The sequence below is a fragment of the Camelus ferus genome, chromosome 1, assembly GCF_009834535.1.
Source record: "Camelus ferus isolate YT-003-E chromosome 1, BCGSAC_Cfer_1.0, whole genome shotgun sequence".
NCBI lineage: Eukaryota > Metazoa > Chordata > Mammalia > Artiodactyla > Camelidae > Camelus > Camelus ferus.
Window position 1 is genome coordinate 99,818,089 of NC_045696.1, and position 19,076 is coordinate 99,837,164.

Sequence of the window (19,076 nt, forward strand, 5' to 3'; positions counted from 1 at the left end):
TCTATCTTCATAGGTGTCAGTCAAAAGCAAATACAGACAACAGAAAGTTGTCTCAATAGAAACAATGACCTAATGATCAAAAGACACACATTAAGTTTCCCAAGATTACTGCTACTAACAGAAGGAATAAAATGGCTGTGTCAAAAAAAATTGAATCAGATTTGACTAAGACTCAGCTTCTGTGCATAAGATCCAAAGAGCTTGATCACTGGACATGGGACTCATCAGAGAAGTACCACTCAAGCTATGTGCCTTGGTCAGCCCCAGGGATGCGCTTAAGTATGCAAATTTTGGTGGGACCTCCAGGAAAAAGTGTCAAAGAATAACTCAGAGACATTTAGTTATAGTATAGTTGATACTCTGAGGGAGATCAATCCTGTATAGATTGTTTCTCTTAACAAAGGCAAAGACTGTATTAATAAAAGCAAAACCACAGATAGTGTGTAGAATAGAGAGTCTTGATACCTCTTGGTTTTCTACATCTTGGACAAGCTGACTGGCTGAAAACCATCAAGATGTCTGTTTATCCTTAAACAGGCTAAAAGAGTTGTCAGGGGAGGCCATTTTGGTTCTCCATGGGCTTTTTGGGTTTCCTGAGAAATTCTGTGACTTATGAGATAGCCACTAGTGCCTTCTGTTGAGGTCCCCACATTAATTAGGCCATGTCGCCACAATTTCCCTCAGTGCATTTCTCACAAATAAAAAATTAATCTCAATTGTTAATGAAGTTTACTCAGAAAAATAAACAAGGACTATGTGATAGACAGTGATGTTTACTTGTGGGGGGAAATGTTTTAAATGGATGGTCATAGACATTCTCTCTATGGAGAGGAGATGATTTTTGAGCTGAATCTTCAGTGATTAGATGAATCAGTCATGCAAAGATGGGAAAGATAGATCCTTTAGGCCAAGTGGTCTGATATTAGAATCCATTTGTCTTTTTCTTGGAACAAAAAGAAGCAAGGTGTTTGGCCTATCTATAAGACAGGAGAGGATAAATGAGTTTAGAGAACTAGGGCACAGTAAATGGTTTTCACTTTTTAAGTGAAATGGGAAGCCACTAAAACGCATTATGAAGTACAATTACATGATTTGCTTCACGTTGTAAAAAGATTACCCTGGATGCTCTTCAGATAATGATTTGGGGGTGGGAGACAGTGGAAGCAGGTATGGGAGAGGTAACTGATTGTACCATTGAAAATAGAAAGCAGAGATGGATATTGTGATATATTTGGTTACAAGAGTATCAGATGTCTTGCAGACTTTGTGTGGCGAGAAAGAAGAGAATAAACACTGACTCGGGATTTTTTCCTGAACTACTGGTAGATGTGGTTCCATCAACTGCTATCAGGAAGAACAGCCGAGGAACCCTCTAGGGACCAGTTAGGTTTAGGCTGCCCATCTGACATCCCAGTGAAGATGTCAAGAGGACTAACGGATATGTAAGTCTGTAACTCAGGAGTGATATCAGTGCCTAGGATATATACATGGAATGATCAGAATATGGATAGTATTTTTAAAGTCACAGAACTACATAAGGTCTCTTAAGAAAAGGGATATTTAGAAAAAAGAGGAATACCCAGGATGGAGCATTAGGGTCCTTCAGAATATGGAGACTGACTAACAGAGGACGACTTTAAAAAGGAGACTCAGAAGTTGAGAGAAGAAAGTATGTCAAAGACTGAAAGGTCAAATAAGATGAGGACAGAAAGAAACAACCGTTGGATTTAGTGATGTGGTAGTTATTGGTCGCCTTAACAAAAGCAGTTTCAGTGAAGTGGCAGGGATGGAAGCCCATAAGTTCCACTGTAATGTAAGAGAATGCTGGTTTACATGCAGGTTGTTGGAAAAATATTTTGCTGGAAGTTGTTTCATCATGCTGTTCCTGTAAGATTGCTTAAATTCTGTAAGATTTTCTTAATGAATTATTTCATAAGGCACTGGGTAGAGGTGGAGGGTGTGATGCTTCACACTGTATAAGAAAAAGGGAAACGTTTATTTGGTTATCAAATTCCACATATCTCAAGACTTGGCTTTAAGTTCATGAAATTCTAATAAACTGACCAAAAATCTTAACCTTCCCTAGGAGTTAATTCATATGCATGCACCTAGAATTGGTTGACTTTTGCTATTTTCCACAAACTCCCTACTTCTAAAATCTTAAGATCTATCCTAATATCAATTGGAAGGCTGATATAATAAGCACTCAAAGAATTGTTTACATCAATTCATCTATATAATTTTCCATCAAAAATAGTAATATATTTAGGTCATTCTAGGGGAGTAGGAATAGTATTTTGGGTCCAAACAAGAAAATGCTTGAGAATAACTGATCTAAAAGATGTAGAGAATAACTAAAAAAAATGTACTTGAAATGATATAAAAGATGTATTTGAATTCACAAATATTCTCAAAATTTAAATACTGAGATCTAAAATAGGTTCTTTTTGCATTCTCATAGACTACATTACCAGTCAAACAACAACAAAAAAAACTATTATACCAATATGTGGCCAGGTTTTTGTACTATCTAAAGAAGCAGTATCTTCCTTTCTCTAGCTGAGTAATAAAGAAATCAGTGATTGTTACATACACACACATATTCATATACATACAGATAATAAATGAAACCCACAGTGGTAACAGATGGGGACAAAGCAGGAAAGATTCCTAACAGTCCAAGAGAAGGAGGCTGTGGTACATTGTAGGAATGCTTCTGTAATCAATGTGACAATCATCCAAGAACCCTACAAAAACTGGCCTTTTTCTCAAGTGATCAATATAACAGTAAAATAATTGATTCCTCACTGTATGCTCGGTATATGTATTAGTACTAAACCTTAATGTAAGACTGAAGAGAAGTATCATTAACCTCCATTTTATAGACGAGGCAACTTGGACTCAAGGAGATAAATGACAAATCTAAATTCATACAACTATTAAGTGGTGGAACTTGGATCCAAACTCAGGTCTTTCTTAGTCCATTGCTGTGCTTTTTCCACTATGCTACATTATGTTCAAAAAAAAAAAAAAAGGCGGAAATAATTTGAGTGTCCTAGAGGTGACTGTGTGGACAAAACTATTTCACAAGAGGACACCTGGGTATGTATCTGTCCCAAACCAGACACAAGGCATGACCTAAAATAGTAAGATAACTCTTTTTCCTGTCTTCGACATGAAAACAATTTAGGTGATTCCTAAATTCCAAATTTTTTCCTACTGTAAAAATTTTCCACTGAGCAAGATATGAGGACATTTTACATGGAAACCACAAAGTATATATTCCCAGACTTTAAAAGTCCACTTCCCTTCCTCAAAACGCACATACACACACACAAACACACTTCCTGCTAACTACCAAAGGTGGAAATGAACAATCGCACTGCAGTCTAGGGCATCTATCAAAGCAGTAAGAAAAAATACGGTTGACCATTGACAACCGACACAGCTACTGAAATTGAACATCTTCTACTGAGTCTCATTCCTTATTTACCTAAAAAGTCTGATAAAGTTAATCAAATGCTATTGGGAAGAGACATTTCTAAACAATGATTTCAAAAAAAAAAAAAAGAAAAAGTCTTACTATTCAGTAGACTATATTAAACACTAAGAAGGTCTGTCACTCTATTTCATTTCATATGCATTTCATTTCTTAAACTTTTTGCACCAATTTCCTCCACCGTGTTTCATGGCTTTCATCTAAGCAGTGAATGATGAAACACAGTCATCAGATTCTCTCTGACACCATAAAATCTTGGATGAGAATGGATGCTTGAAAACCCCCATGACTACATTTTGTTATTTTTAGGTGCAGTTACATTTACCAATCCTAAATTATATAGGCTGATTGGCTAGATCTTTATGAAATCTGTTGTTGTTTTCTAAAATTCTGTAGTCTTCAGACTGACTGTTGTTTGAAATGCATTGATTCAGACGTGGTAAATGAAAAGATGCCTATATTCAGTAGGCAGTAAATTCTAATTATTTTAGATAGAGGCAATGACTAATAAAAGAAAGAGAGAAGTTCAGTGAAAAGGAGACAACATATGCAAAGTCAAAACAACTGCTTCATAGGAAGACAGAGAAGTCATACCTGACTCAGCATTTCAGAGTACAGCTCACAGCTTCCTATGAAGGAAATAACTAAAGGAACCAGGGCGGCAAATATGAGTGTTGTGACTGAACCCTATTGCCTACTTATGCTTTTTAGTTATTGTAACAGTAGTGCCTTTGCATTGTTACTACTTGTACCTCTATTTTTAAACATAAATAAAATTTCTACTTGCAGCTACTTTAATTTCTTGCAATCTCAGAGTCACCTTAACATGTGTCAAAATACTCCTGGAAAATACTTATTGGAAAATATACCAACAAAAATAATTTCTGCTGCATACATTGCATATGTCACAAAACCCAGGCAACGAAAGAAAAACTCATCAATAATTCTGGGTATTCTTATGTGAGAAACCAATCTTATATAAATATTTGTAGCTTCCTGGTAAGTAATACCATCTATTAGCAATCCACTCAGTCAAGACATAGCTTGAATCAAGGCTGGTAATGGAACAATTCAGTGATAGTCTGAGGTTTTTGTATAGGTGGAGTTAGAGAGGGGTCATGCTTAGGTGATAAGCAGTTTTATTAAAGTTTTAAATATAAACCCTTAGTGAGTCTGAAAAAAAAGCTATAGAAAACTACTTACTTATTATGATCTCTAATGTCAGTTTACATGATAAATAAGCACATATTTGACAGGCTGCTAAATATTACTCTTGGCATCTATTAGTAAGAAATACCAATTTCTGAAATTTAATTCCCTATGCTTAATGAACCTAGTAAATTTGATCTGATGCCTTCTGAAATTAATATGTTAAGTCTAAACTGACTTATTTTTATAGGGACAAATTAGTTCACATTTAAATTAATCTTGAAGAAAATATGTATTACTATTGAAATGTGTTATTTATAGTCCTTATATATGAGGGTCTTTATTTGATTTCATTCATTTGAAGCTTTTAAAAGGGACAGAAATGATTAGGTTAATATATAGTGCTTGTAAAGCAAATGATAATTTCTTGCTAAATTTTTTAAAGATGAGACATTAATTATGTGCGACTGACACCTATTTAGTGCAAGCCCCTAACCTAGGTGTGGGGAAATACACAGCTGTAGTTAAGATACAAAACTTCGCTCAGGAACTTCAATATTATTTATTCAGCAGGTATGTACTGAGTACCACCTTTGTGTTGAGCTCTGTGTGGGGTATAGAGGACACAGTGGTGATTAAAAGCGACAGAGACTCTGCCTTTGTAGAACTTACAGCTTCTAGGAGGGAGGGTGACAATGTTAACCGAGTAATCATTCCAGACAGGAATACAAACTAGGAAAAGTGCTAGGGCATAAGCACAGAGAAGTCTCATTTCAGCCGAATTCTGAGTTGTGAACAGAAGCTCCTTTGTGTATTTGGGTGGAGGGAGGGGTTAGGAAGTATTCCCAGGGAAAGGGAAAATGGCATAGAAGGAGGTCTTGAAGCAGGAGACAGCAAAGCACATCTGAAGCAGAGACAGAAATGTGTGTCTGAAGTTTTGAGAGAGGGATCAAAGAGTATCCTAAGTGGAGACCAGAGAGAGAGTTGAGGGCCAGTATGTGTGCAGTCCTGTTGGCCATTGAAGTATTTGGATCTTTATTATAAGTATAAGAAAAAATTACTGACATTGCAGAGGTTCCAGAATAAAGAGGGTACCAGCTAGGTGGCTATTACAGTAGTTCAGGCATGATGATGTGACAATGTGGACTAACACGGGGTGCTGGAAGGGCAGATAGAGTAGAAATAGATTAATTTGAGAGCTGTTTAAGTGAAGAAATCAAAAGAACTGTCAATTAGTGGAATGTGAGGGAGGGTGACAAAAATGGTGTCAAGGATAACCGCTAGTTTTCTAGCTTGTTCAATTGGTGATGCCACTTACTGGAACTGGGAATCTTAGAGAAAGACAAGATTTGGGAGTGGATAATGGAGTGAGAGATCATCGGTTAGGTTCTTGGTGTACTGGGTTTTGAAGTGCCCAAGAATATATGTCATATAAAATTTTGGATAAAGAGTTATGAGGCTCAGAGGAGAGATCTGCACTAGAGATTAAATTAAAGAGCCTCCCTACCTTTCTCCAACATTTAGTTGAAGAATGAACAAAGAAAAGAAGAAGGAGGAAATGGGTGAGTTATAGTGTGGAAGGAGACGAATTCAGAAGTAAAATGCTGCAGGAGAAACTGCATACCTAACAGCCTCAAAATACACTATTTATCTTCATGTCAGAATATAGACTTGTGCTCTGTGATTTAAGACATGGGATTTTTTTTCTGTTTCACCTTGGTTTACATCACAAGACATTTAATTATTATTAAAAATGCCGGAGAAGGAAAACTCCCACTGAATGGCAGGCTTGTGCAGACATAAGCAGCCTCCTCATTTATTGCAGAGTGAATTACATGGTGAGTTTAGTTACAGATGATGGTTAATGATAAGAAGATCTTAATTATGTAAAGTGTAGCACATCACGATTCGACAATCGTGTATCTTTCTCCCGGAAATACCTAGCTCTCTGTCCTGTGAGTCTTTGGACCTTGGTACCTTTTCTATACTCATGGTTTAGAGAGGGTTATGCACTTCTGGTTCTAAGGGTTCTTAGTTTCTATTTGTCATGCTAACATAAACTTTTTGTTCCTAGGCCTTTCTCAGAGAGGATTGTTGTTCTTCCCCCCATAAATTTAAGAGCTGAAAGTTCTCCTGATTGTGAGAAAACATGTCCACATTATAAAAAGTAAAAGACTATCCAAAGATTTAAAGAAGGTAAAACTCAGTTGAACACCTACTACTCTAAGATAATCACTATTAACACTTTAATGGCTGATTCATACATCTTTTAAAGCATCATATGTATCAGGCAGCCTTTACTATTATTGATGATGATGATTTTTTTTACCCTCTCTTCTATACATTATTTTCTATCAGACCAACCAGTTTTAAAGACCCACTGTGTACATTTTCATGCCTTCTGTGGTGCTTATATAGTGAAATACATATACCTAGATATATGATAGAGATGGATAAATGGTAGATGATAGATATGGTAAGTACTTAAACATAGACGTTTTTGTTATTTGTGCTATAAAATAGTATATTTTTCCCATTGCTCAATTTCATGTTTATTTTCCTCATTTAATGTGAAAATTACCTTCTTCTTTTAAATGCTGTATAATAATATGGATGATAGATACATTATTGTATGAAAATCATGCCATATATATAGAAACATTTATTCAATCATTTTGCTATTGATGAGGGCTCACTTTTTTCTACTTTTTACCAGAAGAATGTTGTAATAGACATGCTTGTGAAAAAATACTTTCATATTTGTACTTTAATTTATTTGGTATACAGTCCCAGGAGCCATATTGCTTAGTATAAAGATCTGTTTATCTTTTTCAAGAGGGCTGTAACAATTCATGTTTCCATCAGCAAGGGAGGAGAATACTACATCACTGAGAGCAGCAGGTGTTACCACTTGATTTAATTTCCCAATATGAAGTGCACCAAATGATATAACAATATTACTATAATTTAGATTTTCTTGCTACAGAGAAGTAAGGAATAATTCCATGCTTTTCCCTGATAGCTTCTAAATTTTTTCTAAAATATTTATTATATTTATGTATTTAAATTTTAGTCTATCTTAATACTTGTTTTTCATCCCAGATGGATCGTGTGCTCATCATTACCATTTGGTAAATTAATCCTTTGTATTCCACCAAATTGAAATATCCACTTTATCATAAAGGTTCCATGTATACTGGTATCTGTTTATAGAGATAGTATTTACAATGATTATTTTATTTTCCTATTTCATTGTATTTACTAAAACCTCTTAAACAATGTTGAATAATAAGGGAGAAAACTATTTGTGCCCTGTTTCTGTTTTTCATAGAAGTAGCTTTAACATTCCACCATTTACAATGATGCTTGCTGATTTTGGCAGTCTCTGTGATATTTAAGTAGTTGCCTTTTATTCTTGTATTATTTTACCAGCAATTTTATTTGGAATGGCTTACTTTTTAGCAAGTATCAATAATAATCGTATGATTTTCCTTCGCTGATTGAATAATATTGTGAACTAGATTGAAAGATTTCCTGATATTTAAAGATCTTTGTATGCTTTGACATAAATATTAATTGTGTAGTATACATTTATTTTATCATGCCCAGTCTTGTTTCCCGGAAGTTTACTTAGAATTTTATGCCTAGATTAATGAGATTGGTCTAGAGTGGTTTTTGTTTGCTTATTTGTATGTTTTGTCTTTTACTAGCTGCTCAAGTATTGATATAGAGGTAATTATGGCTTTATTAAATCATTTAGGGATCTTTGCTTTATTAAATGAATTGGGGAGCTTTTCACCACATTTGATACCACACAATCCTGGTAATTTTAATTTTTTTTAATTGGGAAACTTCTATTGCCCTTCTAAACTTTTCATAGGATATTTTACTAACCAAGTTTTTTTTTTCTTCTTAGGTAATAAAATAGTAAATTAGGTAATAAATTTTTTGATAATTTATGATTTGTCTTTTTAACTCAAGTAATATGAATTACATGATGTATTTCTTAATATTGAAACACCTTCCATTCCTGAAACAAATCATATATATGTGTGTGTGTACATATATGTGTTTATATGATATGTACTATATACATACTTCTAATGTAATATAAGTGTACTTTTCTACTTGTTTGTATGTTTGTTTAGTGATTTACTTATCTTTTCAGTTACTTTAGAAAACTTTTGAACTTATTATTTCTGCATTTTATCTCTTTTCTAACTTAATTATTCCACTTTTACCTTTATTAATCACTTCCTTTTACTTCATTTGGATTTGTTTTTCTTTCTGTACATTCTTCATTTAGGCGTTCAATGCATTTACTTTAATTTAAAACTTTTTTCATTTTTATTTTGTTATAGTTTCCAAAATTTCATTTTAAGTAATTCTTCAGTTTTATTTTTTATATACCTTCAGGAAGAATATTTGTTTAGTAGAGTGCTTTAATGCCCAATTGGAAGAACTCTTTTTCAGTATTCATTCTATTTTTTTAGAAAAAGAAGCTAGTCTTTTTCCATCCATGAATACTTCAATATTTATTCCTAAGCATAAGGGCTATATTTTAAAATATTACAATATCCTTACAAAACTAACTAAAATTCATTAATATAATTAGATATTCTAAATCTATCATTAATAAATTCCATCTTAACAGAGAAATTCTTCCTCATTAATTTAGTTACCCTAAAGTACACTTGGTACATAAAAGTAACATATATGATGTCTCTCCTTGCTTATCAACTGACAGAATAATGAATTTGTTTACTAGTGTTCTGCAGAGGAGACCAATGAGATTTTTTAAATCAGAACTTTAAAGTCAGAGGAGGTTAACTTCTACAACAAGCAATCTCAAGATTTTAGTGTCTTACCACTTACTGCTTGACCATATCACTGTCCAATATTGTTGTCAGGGTGAGTGTGGTCCTCAAGATCCTTCCATCTTGACAGGCTACCATCTTCAGCATAGCTTTCCGTGTCTACAGGAAAGGAGACGAGAGAGTGCACAGATAAGACCTATCTGCTCTTAACTTTCTCAGCATTTCTGCTCATCGCCCATTGGTAATACTTCATTACATGGCCACATTTATATGCAAGAAACTAGAAAATGCAGATTAGCTGAGTTCTGAGGAGGGAAGGGGATGGATTTAGAAAATATATAATACAGTAAGTCTCTGCCACAAGGACTGCTAGGGTCAGAAACTGTGTAGGGTCTTAAAATGCACCCTACATGTAAGCTAATAAATATGTTTCACATATATATTATATATTATATAGAGTATATATTTACACATTGTACATTAAGTACAGTATACATACACTTACATTGTGTGTATGTATACACACATACATGAAGCCTATGCATCAGAGACAAAAACAGTTTATTATTAGAAGCAAAAGCAGCAGCCACAGGATAAAGAAGATGTGGTATATTTATATAATGGAATACTATTCAGCCATAAAACCTGACACCATAACACCATTTGCAGCAACTTGGATGCTCCTGAAGAATATCATTCTAAGTGAAATCAGCCAGAAAGAGAAAGAAAAATACCATATGAGATCGCTCATATGTGGAATTTAAAAAAAAAAAAAAAGAGCATAAATACAAAACAGAAACAGACTGATAGACATAGAATACAAACTTGTGGTTGCCAAGGAGGCAGGGGGTGGAAAGGGATAGACTGGGATTTCAAAATTTGTAGATACTGATAGGCATATGTAGAATAGATAAACAAGATTATACTGTATAGCACAGGGAAATATGTACAAGATCTTGCGGTAGCTCACAGCAAAAAAAAAAAAAAAGTGACAATGAACATATGTATGTTCATGTATAACTGAAAAATTGTGCTCTACACTGGAATTTGACACAACATTGTAAAATGACTATAACTCGAGAAAAAAAAAAGTTTAAAAAAAAAAAAGCAGCAGCCACAGCAACATTTTGTGTCTATTCCCCAAACCCCAGTCTCCATAGGACAACATATTAGGGGCCAGATGGTACTTGCACATGCAATGTGGTGCATTATAGAAGAGGAACCTTAAATCAGGAAACTGACCTTCTGTAAGGCTGCTAGTGATTTGCCTAACTTCCTCTCTGGAGAAAAAAAAATCTTCTCTTAACACAGGAATATCCTCAAATATTCTCCGGAGACAGGGAGAAGATGTCGCTATCTTTAATACCCTGGACCATCTCTGGGAAGGAAGATGTTTCTAACCTTTACTATGCTAGACATGCATTGCAACTTTAATCCTCAAAGCAACCCTATAATGCAGATTCTACTATTTTACTGAATTATAAATGAAGAAGCTGGCGCCGTGAGAGGTTAAGTAACTGGCCTTAGTCACTGAGACGGTTAATGGCAGGAGTGGCTTCAAAACCAAGCAGAAGCAATGCCCTTTAGCACGATATTATCTTGAATTAATGATTATGGTGTGCAAAGAACATATTAACTTACTGGTAGCTCTTCTTCCACGATAGTGTGTAGGAATATCCTCTTAGTAAACATAGAAACAAAGGGCATAATCTTCTGTCACTTAAAAGGAAATGGAAACGTATTTAACATGAAAACTCTCCTATCTGTTGTTGCTGCTGACCTTCCTGGTTAGTAACTTACAAAAAGATTTATGCAAAACAGCGGAATCCAAAAGGGGAATAAAACTTATTACTGTATTGTATACTTGAAGGTTGCAATGAGAGTACAGCTTTAATGTTCTCACTGTAACAAAACAAAATGGTAATTACATGAGGTAGACGGTACGTTAAGTAACCTTATTGTGATGTACACTTCACAGTATATACGTGTATCAAATCATCATGGTGTCCTCCTTAAACATACACAATGCTATGTGTCAGTTATATCTGAATAAAGCTGGAAAAGAAATATTACTACCCATGACTGTAGATTCTAAATCCTGTTGATTAGAATCAGCCACAGAAGTCTTTCCGCATAGACTAATCATCTGGCCTATTTCTTGCCAAAGCCGTCCTTCCCTCAGGCTCCCAATTTGGTTTCTGGGTTGGAACACACACCTAAAAAGGGAAGTGTTTCTCCATCCACCTTATTACGCCAAGTGGATGAAATTCCAAAGTATTACCTGAAGGGAGCCCAAAGGTTGCTATTGGATTTTATCCATGGCCCTGATCAACATGTACCTGTTTAAAGGTAAATTGAAAAAAGAGAAAAATTTGGAAGACCTCACAGGCCTAAAAGATAAAAATTAATCTTTCACAAATAATTGGACAAATATGACACTCCTTTTTATATCATCTAAAACTTGAGTAATTCAAAATTCACCTTCACTCATTCTAAGTCCAGCCTAGAATGGATGCTTGGACATAAACCAAACTCTGTTTTCAGGCTAATTCAAAGGAGTCTGTTCTAATTGCAGTCTGCCATAGATCATCCTAGTTTTAAAGGACCTTAGAGTGAGACTTTATTTTTATATTTTCATGAATTGTCTTTGACGATGTTAAGCCAATAGACTTTTTAAATCTTAAAGAGGAAAGCAATAGTTTGAAATTATACTAAATTATTATTGATGTTTACCTTAATTTCAGATTTTTGGAAGATAGTAGCAACAAAAAATAGTCAATAAACTGTACTATTAAGGTCAACAATTTTTAGTATTAAAATCAATTTACAGTAGGTTTGCTTGAGGTACACATAAATTTGAAGAGGCAGTAAGTGTAAACAGAATAGCTGATTTCTTGGATGCACTCCAATATAATTATAGCTGTTCACCCTTGTGACTATATGTGTGTGCAGCTTAAAGCTATTTCCCTGCCCCAAGCCACACTAGCAGTATCCTTAGACAGGTTTGCAACTGATTGGAATGCAAAAATCTCTGTCAGCTAGAAAAAAATACTCTCTAAAATAAATATACAAGTACATTTAAATAATAGATTAAATATGTATTTTGCCATCCATGTCAATTCTTAGCTTATAATCTTGTGATTTGGAATTGGGTTATCCCTAAGTATTTAATCACAAAATAGGGTATTTCTAATAGGCAATTGTAAAAAAAATCATCAATCACATTTATTACAAACATCTCATAAAACAGCAAAACGTTTATGGGATTGTGGAAGGCAGCTAGGTTGTTCTGTGTGTATAAAGATTTGCATATATAAACAAACCAGCAGGCAGCAAACAAGGTTTGTTTCCCTGTTTTCCAAAAATCAAAACATCAGTGGATATAATGTCTACTTAATTTTTATTAAAATATATTAAATATTTTTCTGGCAATGACATTGATCATTATTATAGTCTAACAGGCTTACATTTTGAAATAACTAAGCTCAAATCTTAATAAATACATAAAAGAATTCTTTCTCCAGCCCCAGGGGTGAATCAAAACTCCTCAGATGTATCTGTGATGTTAAATGATATTACCTTGTATTTCATGCAGATATATACATCTGTGAAATTGTTGTTACTGGTTTGTATTATTGTTTTGCTCTCTATGATGAACGCATTTAAGTGACAATAGTGTTCTCAAAATAATTCTGTTTATAGCTTACATAGCTGGCATTGTTTGCATGTGGGTAAGAATAAACATGATTTTATGGAAAGAAAGTAGACCTCTTTTTATCTGTAGCCTTGAGGCCGCCAACTGTCGATACCTTCATCCACTAATCCCCTCTGTAATCATGTGTTCATGTGCTGTGCAAAAACACTCAGAAATCATTTTAAGAAACTCTCTTCTTTTTCCTAGTCAAGACTACACTCACTGTAGGCTGTATGTTATAAAATGGCTAATAAAATGTTTGAATATGTATATATCGGCACCAAAAGCTATTGCTTTGGGGGAAGAGCTTTTCCATTTTTCAAAAAAACAAAAAACCAACATCAGGAAAACTGAAGAAACAAATAGCACAGTAAAGAGAAAAATGAATGACATCACATTGTATAAATCTGCAGGATTTTTCTACACTGGGCTTTCAACTATCATTTTTAAAGATTCTGCCTTCTCTTTACTTGTCAGAGACGAGAATTTAATTTTCATATGCTGCCTAGAATTCTCCATGTTAAGATATTGATATAACAAATTGCTGAATGTTTTAGTGATTGATTCTTGCTGACCAAAATGGGCTTTCAGATTAGAAGTCTTTCTTTTTTTCCCGAGAAGACACCTGCTGAGACGGAAGTCTGACTGCCAAACAAAAGAAATGTATGCTTTCTTCAACGGGTTCTCTCTAGCAATTTGCAATGCTATCAAAAATTGCATTTTTTTAATGAAAATTATCTAAGGATTTGGAAAAAAAAAAAAACCAACCCTTGGTTAAAATGGACTGGCTACCCATTCTCAGGCAGTATTAGCATACTGATTGGTCCTTACTTCTGTCACTCTTCTGACTACAAAATTATGACAGGCTCCACAGCAGGAAGCAAATGATCATTAATACCCTGTCCTCTGGGACACAATAAACTGCCATTCACTTGCATACAAATAAAATACACAAGACTTGTCAGGCAAGGGGACAAAAAGGGAAAGATGTTTTTGTAAAATGATTAGGTACTACAGTGGGATGGGACCACTGCAAGGGTTTTGTTTCTCATTCTAGCTCATCATGGTAGGAAAATTCTTTCATATGGATTCCCTTTTAAAATAGCGTATCTTTCTCCACTTGAGCTCTTTGAGCTTTTCACTTAGATGGGAAGGTCTTGCTTCTAAGGAGAGGGGAAAAAGACCCTTTATAATCCTATAATGAATCCCATAACACAGAAAGCATAAGAAATTCTAAAATTCCACTAAAATGTAAGACAATTCTATCTTTTGGTTCAAATATAATGTGCACAAACATTCTGGTTAATGCATTTGAATAATCTCATTACATTTAGTAGGGATGAAATGTACTTCAAGATCACCAATTTGATGGGATCAGTAAAAGCAGAACACAATTAGAAAAATGATACATGAGTGGTATTACTGTTGAAACGCCTCTGTCTATTTGTTGCACTAAAAGATAAGGTCAAATTTCAGTTTAATTAGGTATTACCGCATGACTGAGTTTGTGCCTTCTTATAACCAGATGGTATGATATTGAGGAATAAATTAGGGCAACACTTTGTAAAGAATTATGAATGATTAATTCTTCTGATATTTATTAGAGCAACAATTACTCTCACAAATGCTTAATTTTCGATCACCTAACCTAGACTTTTCCTGAAGGTATACAGAGAATATGATGATTATTGGTAGACTCAAATGTTTCATAGATTCATATTCACCAGTCTAAACCTGAAAAAGCACCACTTTAACCTGAAAAAATGTAAGTGCATACATACATTTATGGTCTTCAAAGTTAGTTTGCTTAATTAGTTTAACTTTATTTTCCTAAATTTTTATTCTCCTTGTGATTTTCCAGTGCAGCAGACAGAAGTTATGCTCAAGGATTTGAGAGGTATTTATATACTCCCAACTTATAAATCAGCTTTAGAAGAATTTGAACAAGAGACAGTAGCTGATTCTATCATTTAAACTCTAAGCTAAAAGAAACAAACTTGTAATACCCCAACAACATAGATGAGTATCAAATGAATTACCCTAAATGACAGAAGCCAGACTCAAAAGGCTACATAATGTATGATTCCATTTATATGATATTATCTAAAACATAAAACTCTAAGGACAAAATGCAGATCAATGGTTGTCAAGAGTTGGAGGTGAAAGAAAAAGTTGACCACAAATAAGCACAAGGAATTTTCTGGTGTAATGAAGCTATTCTATATCTTAATTCTAGTGACAGTTACATAGTGGTGTGTGTAAATCAAAACTCATAGAACTGTACAGTAAAATGAGTGAATTATACTGTACATAAATTATACCTCAATAAACTTTACTTAAAAAAGAAAAAAAAACCAAAACCTCCAGGCTTAGCAATGACATGAGAGCACCAGAACGTTCTAAATTGGAGTCATTTAGTCTGGGCGAAGTAGCAAAAATGACAGTCATATCTTTAGAACTGGGCAGTTGGAAACAGTTTTTTGTAATTGCCAGCAGTGGTACAACTCCCAACGTTGAGTGTTAGGAAGAGTGAGAGTAGATTAAAAATACTATTTGAATGTCTCCCTCATGTGGCTTTGAGCAAAAGCAAAACTCCAAAATGTTAACACACTTCACAAGAAATAGGTGAAGGGGATTTAAAGGTACAACCTTCCAGTTATAAAATAAGTAAGTCATGGGATGTCATACACAGCATAGGGAATATAGTTAATAATACTGTAATAACATTGTATGGTATCAGATGGTTACTAGACTTACTGCAGTGATTATTTTGTAATGTATTTAAATGTTGAAACACTATGTTGTACACCTGAAACTAACATAATATTGTATGTCAACTATACTTGAATTAAAACAAAGAACTAATTTTAAAAAGCACACTTCACCATAGATATAGATTATGATCTTCACTGTGAAAAGAAAAAAACTGGCAGAAAATGCAGTTCTGTTCAATTCACTGATTCCTTCCCCTTTTCTTGACTTGTATTCCACTTTTATGCCCTAGACCCAGTAATTACACTGCTAATGTCAATTAAATAATCCACATATTTCTTTCTACATGGCAGCAAGAGGCAGGTCTCATTTTTATGAGTGAATACATTCCACGGTATAAACATAGAAATAAAATGTCACCTCTCAGGTGTGATAACATAGCCACTATGTCCCAGTGCCACCCCCAAGAAAAGAGTTTTAGCAGAGAAAATAGAGCAACACTTTCCAATAAAATTGCAGAGAGAATTTTTGGTAATTTGAATGTTATTACCCACTTTGGATTATAGCCAGAACTGAGATGTAAAGGTAGAAAAAATCAAATGTCCCCACTATTTAGTTAATAATTTAAAAACAGAACAAGTGGAAAATTATCAGTGATGGGAAAGAGAAAAAGAAAAACAATTTGAGATAATATGTGAGGAAATAATAATCTTTAAAATTATGTATGTAATCCAAAGCCATAAAAGCAGAGAGACTCCACAGAGGGAAAATTTATTTCCACACAGATCTGCAATCAAGTAAGATGAATACAAGCCATACAGTCAGTAAAACTTGATTAGCTGATGCTTTTTGTCAGGCACTAGCCTAGGTACTGGGGTATTTTCATGAACACAAGAGGGTCTTCTTGCCTTCGTGGACTTTGCAATCTAAATTGCCAGAGGTATATAGTTTTGTGCCAAAGATAGTTGTCATTCTATCTTGGATATAGAAGAAAAAACTAGAAGTACATTCTATATCTTTTTTTAAAAGGACACCAAAAATTAGATTCCTTTACATATATACATGTATATGTGTATGTGTATGTGTGTGTATAAAATTCAGCGGTCTTCAATCTGACTCAAATCAATACTTTATAAGTTGAAATAACCAATTATAACAAGGTTATTCCCTGAATTTCTGGGCTGAACTTTAACTAGAATAAATTAATTCTCCTTCAAGGTATGTTAGTTTCTCAAACTATTTTCTTTCAAGACTTTAGGAGTAATAGATAATAAACTCTTGATTATATGAACATGAATTTATTATTCATTATCAGTCACTTTTTATTACTCATATTCTTAACAAATTTCTCCCTGACTTATTAATTTCTCTCTCCAGATTTGAAAATCATTTAGAATGTCCTCCAAACAGGTCAGTTTATTATTTATGGGTGCAAAGATCTAGTCCAGTCTATTATTATAAAGTAATTTTACAATATTTTTGTGAAACACTTTTAGATGTATTCTCATTGTAATCCATTTAGCATATGCATTACATCTCCAGTAAATCAACATGATCTAATATTATGATTTGTCTTTCAAACAAATACTTGTTCCTACATGATTTTTTTTTTCAGACATAAGAAAAAAGTATTTTCTGGATTATCTGTGGTCAGCTAGGTATCGCCAGTTCTCCCTGTTAAGGACTCCTCGGTAGAGAAGAAACCAGCAACTTCATTTCCAGAATCTCCCTGCCCATCTGTTCTGAATTAGAGGCTTCTAATGAGAAACACATACATGAGATCTGGAAGGAGGAAGAAAAGGGGAAGCCATTATTCTTTGGATGCAGTTGTGGCCAGATACTCAGGCAGATGTGAGTTTCAAAGAAGCATCCAAAAAAGCTTGAGAAACAACATCAGTCCTGCTGGCGAGATGGTCTGTGGGAACTCACAGAGAGCTTTGAGAGACTAACCGGCTTCCAGGTTTAAAAAGCCTTCCAGATCTTTAAAAAGCCACTTGCTCCAGTGCTGCACGCTGAGAGACTTTTGAAAAATTTACATAAACCCCTAATTTCTTACATTAAAAGCCTTTATACTCCAAAATACTTCTTTTCCTGATCCAACTCTGAGTGATATAAACATCCTGCAAAACAAAACTGTAAAAAATTTAGGTATTAAATTTAGACTACGAATGTTGCAGAGGTTCAGGGAAGAAAGAAGTTCTAGCCTTGAGTAGTGTGTGAAGTTTTTGTAGAGTTACAACACATCAGGGCTCCATGTGTTGTACCTCTCCCTGACCCAGCAGCTCCCAAAACTGCCATGGTGCTAACAATTGGGAGAAAATGTCTGCCATGTCTAAAAGTATCAAAAGTTTCAAGGACATACAAGAAGTCATTTATTCAGTGATTTGACACGTACATAGTGAGCAGTCACTTTGAGACAGGCACTGTTCTAGGTACTTGGGCTATGTGAGTGACTAAAACATGCAAAGTTTGTTTCAGTTAAGGAGTTTAGGTTGGAGCAAAGCATTATTATAAAAGAAGCAATAAACATAATAAACAAATAAATTATATGACATGATAGAAAGTGATACCTATATCAAGCAACAGGAAAAATTTCAAATAAACAAGCTAACATTACATTTAAATGAACTAGAAAAAGAACAAATAAACCTCAAAGTTGGTAGAAAAAAGGAAAAACCAAGGATTAGAACAGAAAAAATAATGATATAGAGAATAAAAAGACAATTTAAAAAATTAATAAATCTAAAACCTAGTTATTTGAAAAGATAAAACTGATAAACCTTTAAGTAGATTCACCAAGAAAAAGAGAGGATTCAAATAAATAAAATCATAAATGAAAGAAGAAATATTATAATAGATACCACAGAAATAAAAATGAGCATAAGCGACTACTGTGAATAATATAATTACTATATAATATTGCCAACAAATTTGACAACCTAGGAGAAATGAATAAACTCCTAGAAATATAAAATCTACCAAGACTGAATCATGAAGAAATAGAAAATCTGACCAGACTGATTGCTTGCAAGGATATTGAATCAATAATCAAAAAACCCCCAGCAAAGTCCAGGATCAAATGGCTTCACTGGTGAATTCTATCAAATATTTAAAGAAGAATGAATACCACTTCTTCTCAAACTCTTCCAAAAAACAGAAAAGGAGAAAACACTTCCAAACTCATTTTATGAGGCCAAAATTATCT

At 34.0% G+C, this 19,076-nt stretch overlaps 1 long non-coding RNA gene across 1 annotated transcript in view; it reads right to left on the reverse strand.

The window, feature by feature from the left end:
• LOC116665833 overlaps positions 1-11,180 on the reverse strand; it is a 275,746-nt gene extending 264,566 nt beyond the window's left edge. The window contains exons 1-2 of the long non-coding RNA XR_004322555.1: positions 11,107-11,180; positions 9,517-9,624 (exon numbers count right to left, since the gene is read on the reverse strand). This is a non-coding gene — a long non-coding RNA (uncharacterized LOC116665833). The remainder of the gene's footprint in view (positions 1-9,516; positions 9,625-11,106) is intronic.
• Between the last annotated feature and the right edge of the window lie 7,896 nt (positions 11,181-19,076).